The sequence below is a fragment of the Anopheles funestus genome, assembly GCF_943734845.2.
Source record: "Anopheles funestus chromosome X unlocalized genomic scaffold, idAnoFuneDA-416_04 X_unloc_76, whole genome shotgun sequence".
Lineage (NCBI taxonomy): Eukaryota > Metazoa > Arthropoda > Insecta > Diptera > Culicidae > Anopheles > Anopheles funestus.
In genome coordinates, this window is record NW_026045205.1 from 85,001 (window position 1) to 97,500 (window position 12,500).

The window sequence follows — 12,500 nt, forward strand, 5'->3', positions numbered from 1 at the left end:
ATGCGTTCGCATCGATCCTCTCAGGCGACCCATGCTTGGTGGTTAGTGCTTGCGCGTGCGCGCCCCGTGTGTGCTGGAATTGGCCAACCAGTGCACATTGGTGGTGCGTACCGTGACTTGCACCATGTGACGAGAGTGTTGAAGAACACTGTGTGGTGACTCTATGCCTATGTGATGGGGTGCTTGTAACACACGACCGAACCGACGGCTCGTTGGATGGTCACGACAGTGTGGTGCAGGTGCGCCCATGTGTAACGAATACATTGAGTGCCGTTGGAGGTTAGCGGTTGGTTGGTTGCATGCTACAACTTCGCGTTGTACATGGGCTGGCCGCTGCGCTTCCTTCGGGTTGCCACTTGATGTTGATAGGGTTGATGTATTGTGTTCGTTGACTTTTGGTTCATTCCAAAAGTCTTCGGACTTAGATAATTTTACAAGTGTCGGCGCTCTCGGACCGAAAATAAGAAGACAACTAAGAAGAAAAAGAGAAAGAAGCTAATAGTGGAAAGTATTCTTCTTCAAAGAAGGAACAAAAATTTTACAAGTGTTGAAAAATTTCCTAAGTCCAAAAAATTTTCTAAGTCCAGAAAATTTTCTAAGTCCCACAAAATGGAACATGATGAAGAAGATACAGAAGTTGAAAATTTTTCTAAGTCCAAAAAATTTTCTAAGTCCAGAAAATTTTCTAAGTCCAAAGTGTTGGAACAATTTCCAAAGGCCCATAGGTTGCACTGAATTTTCCTAAGTTGGCCACAAGTACCCATGAGGTATCGAGAAGGTTCACCCGAAGGACATAATATGTCCCAAAGTACCGATAGAGCACCCACAAAGAGCACCCAATTGGCCTAAGTTGGCCAAAAGTACCGATAGAGTACCCACAAGTAGCACTGAGTTGGCCTAAGTTGGCCAAAAGTACCGATAGAGTACCCACAAATAGCACCGAATGGGCCTAAGTTGGCCAAAAGTACCGATAGAGTACCCACAAGAAGCACTGAGTTGGCCTAAGTTGGCCAAAAGTACCGATAGAGTACCCACAAATAGCACCCAGTTGGCCTAAGTTGGCCAAAAGTACCGATAGAGCACCCAAAAGTAGCACCCAATTGGCCTATGTTGGCCAAAAGTACCGATAGAGTACCCACAAATAGCACCCAGTTGGCCTAAGTTGGCCAAAAGTACCGATAGAGCACCCACAAGTAGCACCCAATTGGCCTATGTTGGCCAAAAGTACCGATAGAGTACCCACAAATAGCACCGAATGGGCCTAAGTTGGCCAAAAGTACCGATAGAGTACCCACAAATAGCACCGCGTTGGCCTAAGTTGGCCAAAAGTACCGATAGAGTACCCACAAGTAGCACTGAGTTGGCCTAAGTTGGCCAAAAGTACTGATAGAGTACCCACAAATAGCACCGAATGGGCCTAACATGGCCAAAAGTACCGATAGAGTACCCACAAATAGCACCGAATGGGCCTAACATGGCCAAAAGTACCGATAGAGCACCCACATATAGCACCCCATTGGCCTAAGTTGGCCAAAAGTACCGATAGAGTACCCACAAAGAGCACCCAATTGGCCTAAGTTGGCCAAAAGTACCGCCAAGTAGCACCATAGAGGCCCGAGTAGAGCGAAATGTGGGCCAAATTGAACATTTGAAAATTTTTACAAGTCCAGAAAATTTTCTAAGTCCAGAAAATTTTCTAAGTCCAAAGAGTTGGACAAATTTCCTTAGGCCCAAAGGTTGCACTGAATGTTCCTAAGTTGGCCATCAGTACCCATGAAGTATAGCGAAGGTTCACCCGAAAGACACAATACGCCCTAAAGTACCCACAGAGTACCCACAAGTTGCACCCAATTGGCCTAAGTTGGCCAGAAGTACCGACAAGTACCACCATAGAAGCCCGAGTAGAGCGAAATGTGGGCCAAAGTACCGAGTAGTTGCAACAAATGCCCAAATGGATACCAAAATGTGGTACCAAGCACCTAACTGTTGCAACAAATGCTAGCTTTCTGAGCAAAAGCTGTGGACCAATTTCGTAGAAGAACCGCCTAGGCGAAAAGGCAAAAATCGCCGAAGCTGGCCCGCTCGCAGAGCTCGCGGGCCAGGAGATACTCATAGGGCGCTTTACTAGAGTGGGGAACTTGAGAATTTTTGTGTCCGAGACTTTGGGCAACTTCGCGGCCGCCCCCTTAAAGTAAAAGATTTTCTCTGGGTGCCTAAAATTCGCAATTCCCGCAAAGTCGGGAAGACGTTAAAGTTTTTGCCCAAAAAATGGCCATCGATTTAAGGTGATTTTCCAATAAGAAAACGCTTCCTATTTTGAATTTTTTCGAATATTTCCTAAACTAAGCGTCGGAGCACATGGCCGTGGAGGAACTTTAGGTAGCTTTTGGCAAGGGCTATCGGATGAAATAATAAGAAAGGCCATCAGAGCGATATTGGATTAATGCGGGCTCATAAACGCACCTGAGAAGTGAAAATTGGTACCTTGCACGCAGGATGCAAGAAATGCTTGAGTGTTAACCATCATCGGTACCAAGTACCTAGGTTATATCGAGTGCGTAGATGGAAGTCGGTACCAAAGGGAAACCTTCCTAGGCTAGGTGCACGCAAGTGAGTATGGATCGATCAGTAGAAAGATGGGAAGCCCAAGGAAACCTTCCTAGGCTAGGTGCACGCAAGTGAGTATGGATCGATCAGTAGAAAGATGGGAAGCCATAGGAAACCTTCCTAGGCTAGGTGCACGCAAGTGAGTATGGATCGATCAGTAGAAAGATGGGAAGCCATAGGAAACCTTCCTAGGCTAGGTGCACGCAAGTGAGTATGGATCGATCAGTAGAAAGATGGGAAGCCCAAGGAAACCTTCCTAGGCTAGGTGCACGCAAGTGAGTATGGATCGATCAGTAGAAAGATGGGAAGCCATAGGAAACCTTCCTAGGCTAGGTGCACGCAAGTGAGTATGGATCGATCAGTAGAAAGATGGGAAGCCATAGGAAACCTTCCTAGGCTAGGTGCACGCAAGTGAGTATGGATCGATCAGTAGAAAGATGGGAAGCCATAGGAAACCTTCCTAGGCTAGGTGCACGCAAGTGAGTATGGATCGATCAGTAGAAAGATGGGAAGCCCAAGGAAACCTTCCTAGGCTAGGTGCACGCAAGTGAGTATGGATCGATCAGTAGAAAGATGGGAAGCCCAAGGAAACCTTCCTAGGCTAGGTGCACGCAAGTGAGTATGGATCGATCAGTAGAAAGATGGGAAGCCATAGGAAACCTTCCTAGGCTAGGTGCACGCAAGTGAGTATGGATCGATCAGTAGAAAGATGGGAAGCCATAGGAAACCTTCCTAGGCTAGGTGCACGCAAGTGAGTATGGATCGATCAGTAGAAAGATGGGAAGCCCAAGGAAACCTTCCTAGGCTAGGTGCACGCAAGTGAGTATGGATCGATCAGTAGAAAGATGGGAAGCCCAAGGAAACCTTCCTAGGCTAGGTGCACGCAAGTGAGTATGGATCGATCAGTAGAAAGATGGGAAGCCATAGGAAACCTTCCTAGGCTAGGTGCACGCAAGTGAGTATGGATCGATCAGTAGAAAGATGGGAAGCCCAAGGAAACCTTCCTAGGCTAGGTGCACGCAAGTGAGTATGGATCGATCAGTAGAAAGATGGGAAGCCATAGGAAACCTTCCTAGGCTAGGTGCACGCAAGTGAGTATGGATCGATCAGTAGAAAGATGGGAAGCCATAGGAAACCTTCCTAGGCTAGGTGCACGCAAGTGAGTATGGATCGATCAGTAGAAAGATGGGAAGCCGAAGGGAAACCTTCCTAGGCTAGGTGCACGCAAGTGAGTATGGATCGATCAGTAGAAAGATGGGAAGCCATAGGAAACCTTCCTAGGCTAGGTGCACGCAAGTGAGTATGGATCGATCAGTAGAAAGATGGGAAGCCATAGGAAACCTTCCTAGGCTCGGTGCACGCAAGTGAGTATGGATCGATCAGTAGAAAGATGGGAAGCCATAGGAAACCTTCCTAGGCTAGGTGCACGCAAGTGAGTATGGATCGATCAGTAGAAAGATGGGAAGCCATAGGAAACCTTCCTAGGCTAGGTGCACGCAAGTGAGTATGGATCGATCAGTAGAAAGATGGGAAGCCATAGGAAACCTTCCTAGGCTAGGTGCACGCAAGTGAGTATGGATCGATCAGTAGAAAGATGGGAAGCCCAAGGAAACCTTCCTAGGCTAGGTGCACGCAAGTGAGTATGGATCGATCAGTAGAAAGATGGGAAGCCCAAGGAAACCTTCCTAGGCTAGGTGCACGCAAGTGAGTATGGATCGATCAGTAGAAAGATGGGAAGCCATAGGAAACCTTCCTAGGCTAGGTGCACGCAAGTGAGTATGGATCGATCAGTAGAAAGATGGGAAGCCCAAGGAAACCTTCCTAGGCTAGGTGCACGCAAGTGAGTATGGATCGATCAGTAGAAAGATGGGAAGCCATAGGAAACCTTCCTAGGCTAGGTGCACGCAAGTGAGTATGGATCGATCAGTAGAAAGATGGGAAGCCATAGGAAACCTTCCTAGGCTAGGTGCACGCAAGTGAGTATGGAAGTCGGTACCAAAGGGAAACCTTCCTAGGCTAGGTGCACGCAAGTGAGTATGGATCGATCAGTAGAAAGATGGGAAGCCATAGGAAACCTTCCTAGGCTAGGTGCACGCAAGTGAGTATGGATCGATCAGTAGAAAGATGGGAAGCCGAAGGGAAACCTTCCTAGGCTAGGTGCACGCAAGTGAGTATGGATCGATCAGTAGAAAGATGGGAAGCCATAGGAAACCTTCCTAGGCTAGGTGCACGCAAGTGAGTATGGATCGATCAGTAGAAAGATGGGAAGCCATAGGAAACCTTCCTAGGCTAGGTGCACGCAAGTGAGTATGGATCGATCAGTAGAAAGATGGGAAGCCATAGGAAACCTTCCTAGGCTAGGTGCACGCAAGTGAGTATGGATCGATCAGTAGAAAGATGGGAAGCCATAGGAAACCTTCCTAGGCTAGGTGCACGCAAGTGAGTATGGATCGATCAGTAGAAAGATGGGAAGCCATAGGAAACCTTCCTAGGCTAGGTGCACGCAAGTGAGTATGGATCGATCAGTAGAAAGATGGGAAGCCCAAGGAAACCTTCCTAGGCTAGGTGCACGCAAGTGAGTATGGATCGATCAGTAGAAAGATGGGAAGCCCAAGGAAACCTTCCTAGGCTAGGTGCACGCAAGTGAGTATGGATCGATCAGTAGAAAGATGGGAAGCCATAGGAAACCTTCCTAGGCTAGGTGCACGCAAGTGAGTATGGATCGATCAGTAGAAAGATGGGAAGCCCAAGGAAACCTTCCTAGGCTAGGTGCACGCAAGTGAGTATGGATCGATCAGTAGAAAGATGGGAAGCCATAGGAAACCTTCCTAGGCTAGGTGCACGCAAGTGAGTATGGATCGATCAGTAGAAAGATGGGAAGCCATAGGAAACCTTCCTAGGCTAGGTGCACGCAAGTGAGTATGGATCGATCAGTAGAAAGATGGGAAGCCGAAGGGAAACCTTCCTAGGCTAGGTGCACGCAAGTGAGTATGGATCGATCAGTAGAAAGATGGGAAGCCATAGGAAACCTTCCTAGGCTAGGTGCACGCAAGTGAGTATGGATCGATCAGTAGAAAGATGGGAAGCCATAGGAAACCTTCCTAGGCTAGGTGCACGCAAGTGAGTATGGATCGATCAGTAGAAAGATGGGAAGCCATAGGAAACCTTCCTAGGCTAGGTGCACGCAAGTGAGTATGGATCGATCAGTAGAAAGATGGGAAGCCATAGGAAACCTTCCTAGGCTAGGTGCACGCAAGTGAGTATGGATCGATCAGTAGAAAGTGGGAAGCCCAGTACCAAATGCCCTAGTGAAGACCGTAAACGAATATCATGAACCGAGAAGGAGCACCAAATGCCCTAGTGAAGACCGTAAACGAATATCATGAACCGAGAAGGAGCACCAAATGCCCTAGTGAAGACCGTAAACGAATATCATGAACCGATAAGGAGCACCAAATGCCCTAGTGAAGACCGTAAACGAATATCATGAACCGATAAGGAGCACCAAATGCCCTAGTGAAGACCGTAAACGAATATCATGAACCGATAAGGAGCACCAAATGCCCTAGTGAAGACCGTAAACGAATATCATGAACCGATAAGGAGCACCAAATGCCCTAGTGAAGACCGTAAACGAATATCATGAACCGATAAGGAGCACCAAATGCCCTAGTGAAGACCGTAAACGAATATCATGAACCGATAAGGAGCACCAAATGCCCTAGTGAAGACCGTAAACGAATATCATGAACCGATAAGGAGCACCAAATGCCCTAGTGAAGACCGTAAACGAATATCATGAACCGAGAAGTAGCAACGAATGCCTGAAAATGTACCAAGTCCTCGGTATAGAGTAACGAGAGTTAACCGCCGTGATGTATGCAATGTGGGCAGCCATTGCATGGGTTCTGGACTTGGTTCGCGAATAACTTTTTTGCTAGACATCGGACAAAGTTGACGTGGAAGAACGAAATGTAGCATTTGATGCCACCTATCCAAAACTTTTTCAAGATTGAAGATCCGATCGATACAGCCTGAGTTATAGGCAAAAGTTGGTGCAAAATTGAGCATTTTTAATGGTGAAAAATCGGTAATCCTCGAATAGCTCCTGTTGGAAGCATCGGACCACATGGTCGTGGAGGAACATATTGTAGCGTGCGGTGTCAAGTATCGACACCCAAAACCGCATGTCCGATGGACGGAAAATGACCAAGTTATAGTGAAAACTTGGTTGCACCAAATTCCCGAAGAAGTGCAACGAGAAGGTGAATGCGATGGTTGTTCGTCGAATAGCTCCGGCCACAGACATGGTAGCGATTAGTGGTGCATGGAAGAAATCTAGCCACAAGTGCCATCTACCCATGGCCAGAAGAAAGTGTGGCCATATCTTGGATACCGGCGGAGCTATGGGGCAAATATGGGCCAAAAATGGTGCAAGTTGGACCAAAAATCCGAAAAAGTACCTAGGTCAATGCGATGGTTGTTCGTCGAATAGCTCCGGCCACAGACATGGTAGCGATTAGTGGTGCATGGAAGAAATCTAGCCACAAGTGCCATCTACCCATGGCCAGAAGAAAGTGTGGCCATATCTTGGATACCGGCGGAGCTATGGGGCAAATATGGGCCAAAAATGGTGCAAGTTGGACCAAAAATCCGACCAAGTGCGCGAGGCGCTTTCGTGAATAGCTCCGGCCACAGACATGGTAGCGATTAGTGGTGCATGGAAGAAATCTAGCCACAAGTGCCATCTACCCATGGCCAGAAGAAAGTGTGGCCATATCTTGGATACCGGCGGAGCTATGGGGCAAATATGGGCCAAAAATGGGTAAAATTGTACGGTCCAAAGCCAAGGGTAAATTTTTTTATTCCTCTAATAACTTCTAGCACAGACATTGAATCGGTTGGTGATGTATGGATGAAATGTAGCAAACAGTTGGAACTACCCATAAAATCTTAAAGATTGACGATCCAATGTATAGAACCGGAGTAATGTGCGATACTTGGTGAAAAATCGAGTGAAAAATTAGCTATAAACTGTTTTTGGCCCATAACTCGAATACTAGACATCGGAAGGGGGGGTCGTAGAACGATTTTTTGTTGCCCTATCGATTCCCTATCGAACGAGCAAAAGTTGTTTTTTTGACCAAAAAGGACCCCTACTCTAGTAAAATTGGCCTGATTTTACTAGTCCCCGGTACCCGTACAGGCAAAATGAGCAAAATGCTCAAGTATGAATGGTTTTTGGCCCATAACTCGAATACTAGACGTCGCAGGGGGGTGTCGTGGAACAATTTTTGGTAGCCCTTGAAATTATCTATCGAATGACATATACTTGATTTTTGGCCAAAAAGTTCCCTAGACTAGTAAAAATCGCATCATTTTACTAGAGTCGGGTACCCTGGACGAAAAACCGCTATAATTGCGGTTTTTGGCTAATAACTCGAATACTAGACGTCGCAGGGGGGTGTCGTGGAACAATTTTTGGTAGCCCTTGAAATTATCTATCGAATGACATATACTTGATTTTTGGCCAAAAAGTTCCCTAGACTAGTAAAAATCGCATCATTTTACTAGAGTCGGGTACCCTGGACGAAAAACCGCTATAGTTGCGGTTTTTGGCTAATAACTCTAATACTAGACGTCGGAGGGGGGTGTCGTGGAACAATTTTTGGTAGCCCTTGAAATTATCTATCGAATGACATATACTTGATTTTTGGCCAAAAAGTTCCCTAGACTAGTAAAAATCGCATCATTTTACTAGAGTCGGGTACCCTGGACGAAAAACCGCTTAAGTTGCGGTTTTTGGCTAATAACTCGAATACTAGACGTCGCAGGGGGGTGTCGTGGAACAATTTTTGGTAGCCCTTGAAATTATCTATCGAATGACATATACTTGATTTTTTGACCAAAAAGTTCCTAGACTAGTAAAAATCGCATCATTTTACTAGAGTCGGGTACCCTGTACGAAAAACCGCTATAGTTGCGGTTTTTGGCCAATAACTCGAATACTAGACGTCGGAGGGGGGTGCCGTAGAACAATTTTTTGTAGCCCTTGAAATTACCTTTCGAATGATATATAGTGGTTTTTTGGTCAAACAGTGACCCCGAGACTAGTAACCCTCCATACACAAAACCGCCTAAAAAGTTTTGGTTTTGCAAAATTTTGAAAAGTGCGTCAAAAAAATTTTTTCAAAAAGTACCAAATCGTGATCAGAACTCACTATAGACCATAAAAAGTGAAATCCGATGGTCATTTGCAACACTTGGTCAATCGAGAAAAATTTCACTTTTTTACTAGAGTCGGGTACCCTGAACGAAAAATCGCTCAAGTGATGGTTTTTGGCCAATAACTCGAATACTAGACGTCGGAGGGGGGTGCCGTAGAACAATTTTTTGTAGCCCTTGAAATTACCTTTCGAATGATATATAGTGGTTTTTTGGTCAAACAGTGACCCCGAGACTAGTAACCCTCCATACACAAAACCGCCTACAAAAACTTTGTTTTGAAAAATTTTGAAAAGTTCAAAAAAATTTTTTTTTCAAAAACTACTAAAACGTGATAAGAACTTACTATAGACCATGAAAAGTGATATCCGATGATAATTTGCAAAAGTTGGTAACTAGTAAAAAATTTCACTTTTTTACTAGAGTCGGTGCAACGAGAAAAAAAAAGTCCGTGATGGAGAAAAATGGCACGTTTTCCACGCCTGTACGCTTTCGTTTTCTATATAGGGGGTAGGTGAGCCAGAAGCATGAATTTGACTGAGTACGTATCTTTATGAATTGGGCCCTTCTAAATCGATTGAGACTACCCCCAGGACGATCGGACGACTGCTTCTGGCTCAAAATGTGGTTTTTAGATTTTGATCGTCAATTATGAGAGAAAAAATCGATTAGAAGTAAAGATACGAAATGCTTGGTCTAAGTTGGGAAACGACTTCGGATATTTGTTGGACGTTGTCGTAGAAGGTCCGAGGACCAAGGAAAAGTGATTTCCAAGTGGATTTATGCACTATTAGTCGATGGTAAGATGTGAAATTAGTAGAACTTACCATACAGTTTGCGAAGTTGAAGCAATCGGTTGGTGAATATGGTACTGTCTGTCCAATTTGGTGGTTCGGAATGAGTGAAACGATGTTGATGATGGATAGACGTTCCGATTGCCCCCGATCGGGGAACATATAGTGGTCTTTAAGGTCCAAGTACCTATGTTTTGGTAAGCAGAACTGAGAGTTAAAGGATGAAAGTCGGCCATTCCTAATATCATCCTATCGGTGGTTCGCGAGTTGTTTGAGGACCGGAGCAGCTCGCGATGAAACGGTCCTAGGGTATTGGTTATCCATCCAAGGAAGAGTAAATGCGATCCTAGATGTGTGTCGTTGGCCGTTCTACCGGTATCGCCTATCGATGAGATATCGACGGGCATGCCTTACTCGAAAGTTGAATTCTAGGATCGATGGTCAAACAGACCTATGAGCGATAAACCAAACTGAACACGTATTGATGTCGGCTTTTCCTATCATTTGATGCCGCAGGTTGTTTAGGGACCGGAGCAACTTGCGGCCGAGACGGTCCCCGGGGGTTTCTTTCTCCAAGGAGTGGAAACTATTAAGCAAGAGTTGTAGCAAGATACGATCCTCTGATGTGTCGTTGGCCGTTCATGCGGTATCGCCTGTCGATGAGATATCGATGGGCATGCCTTACTCTACCGACCTTCTAATTGAGAGTATTAATCAGGGATCGATGGTCAAACAAGACCAATGAGCGATAAACCAAACTGAACACGTATTGATGTCGGCTTTTCCTATCATTTGATGCCGCAGGTTGTTTAGGGACCGGAGCAGCTTGCGGCCGAGACGGTCCCCGGGGGTTTCTTTCTCCAAGGAGAAGAAACGATTAAGCAAAAGTTGTAGCAAGATACGATCCTCTGATGTGTCGTTGGCCGTTCAAGCGGTATCGCCTGTCGATGAGATATCGATGGGCATGCCTTACTCTCCCGACTGGATTACTGAGAGTTTAATCAGGGATCGATGGTCAAACAGACCAATGAGCGATAAACCAAACTGAACACATATTGATGTCGGCATTTCCTATCATTTGTCGCAGGTTGTTTAGGGACCGGAGCAGCTTGCGACCGAGACGGTCCCCGGGGGTTTCTTTCTCTAAGGAGTGGAAACGATTAAGCAAAAGTCGTAGCAATAATCGATCACCTGATGTGTCGTTGGCCGTTCTTGCGGTATCGCCTGTCGATGAGATATCGATGGGCATGCCTTACTCTCCTGACTGTTTAATTGAGAGTTATAATCAGGGATCGATGGTCAAAAAGACCTATGAGCGATAAACCAAACTGAACACGTGTTGATGTCGGCATTTCCTATCATTTGTCGCAGGTTGTTTAGGGACCGGAGCAGCTTGCGACTGAGACGGTCCCCGGGGGTTTCTTTCTCTAAGGAGTGGAAACGATTAAGCAAAAGTCGTAGCAATAATCGATCACCTGATGTGTCGTTGGCCGTTCTTGCGGTATCGCCTGTCGATGAGATATCGATGGGCATGCCTTACTCTCCTGACTGTTTAATTGAGAGTTATAATCAGGGATCGATGGTCAAAAAGACCTATGAGCGATAAACCAAACTGAACACGTGTTGATGTCGGCATTTCCTATCATTTGTCGCAGGTTGTTTAGGGACCGGAGCAGCTTGCGACCGAGACGGTCCCTTCCCGAAAGATGGTGAACCGAGTCGTCTGGCGTAAAAACCGGACGACTCGAAAGGGCTTGACCCTTTCAAGTGAGCGATAATCACATTCTACGCTCAGTTCGACAGCTGCAAGGTAATCACTCGCTATGTTCAGAGCTAATACATGCAACATGCCGGCATTGTTTCCACCGACGCATGGATTCAAGACTGGTGCACTTATTAGTTAAACCGTTCGCCTCCGGGTGTTTCGAGTTCAAGTCTGGATGAGGATTGATCTTGCTGGTAATAGCTTGAGCCCCTGAATAAGGGGTCGAAGCGTACATCTTGAGACCATGTACAACATATTACCAAATCGGCACCATGGGTTCGGGTGCAAGTGATGTAACCGTGAAAGATGTTGAGCAGCCCAACATCGGTTTACACACGCATAATAGGAAGGCAGCGCTGTCGACTGGTCAGTCGTGTAAGAAGTGTGCATTATCGATCACAAATATATTGGTGATCTGTAGGTTGCGCATACACCATGCCCGGTGTAAAGTGCCGTGGTCCCCCCCGGGGGGCTGCATCAAACCGTTCGCCACGCGAACTACCCAATGGAACGAACTCTATGCATTTAATAAGAAGAAGAGATGATAATGAAACACGGTCGATTTAAGAGTTGAAAACGTTGAAATACCTATAAGCAAGTCTTAAGTTGGTGGTGACCGTTACGCCCCAACAAATTGGTGCCTTACCCTACACCAAAGAGCCATTCAACATGGTTCAAGTGAGCGATAATCACGCTCTACGCTCAGTATGACAGCTGCAAGGCAATCACTCGCTAAGTTCAGAGCTAATACATGCAACACGCCGGCATTGTTTCCACCGACGCATGGATTCAAGACTGGTGCACTTATTAGTTAAACCGTTCGCCTGCGGGTGTTTCGAGTTCAAGTCTGGATGAGGATTGTTCTTGCTGGTAATAGCTTGAGCCCCTGAATAAGGGGCCGAAGCGTACATCTTGAGAGTAAATGTACAACATATTACCAAATCGGCACCGTGGGTTCTGGTGCAAGTGATGTAACCATGAAAGATGTTGAGCAGCCCAACATCGGTTTACACACGCATAAGGGGTTTATTGTTATCTGTAGGTTGCGCATACACCATACCCGGTGTAAAGTGCCGTGGTCCCCCAGGGGGCTGCATCAAAACGTTCGC

The 12,500-nt window shown here is 46.1% G+C and overlaps 1 non-coding gene across 1 annotated transcript in view; it reads left to right on the forward strand.

Annotated features, from left to right (window-relative positions):
* LOC125774056 (large subunit ribosomal RNA) overlaps nucleotides 1-47 on the forward strand; it is a 4,179-nt gene extending 4,132 nt beyond the window's left edge. Inside the window, exon 1 of the ribosomal RNA XR_007420566.1 lies at nucleotides 1-47. This exon is cut by the window's left edge and continues 4,132 nt beyond it. This is a non-coding gene — a ribosomal RNA (large subunit ribosomal RNA).
* The last annotated feature ends 12,453 nt before the right edge of the window (nucleotides 48-12,500 follow it).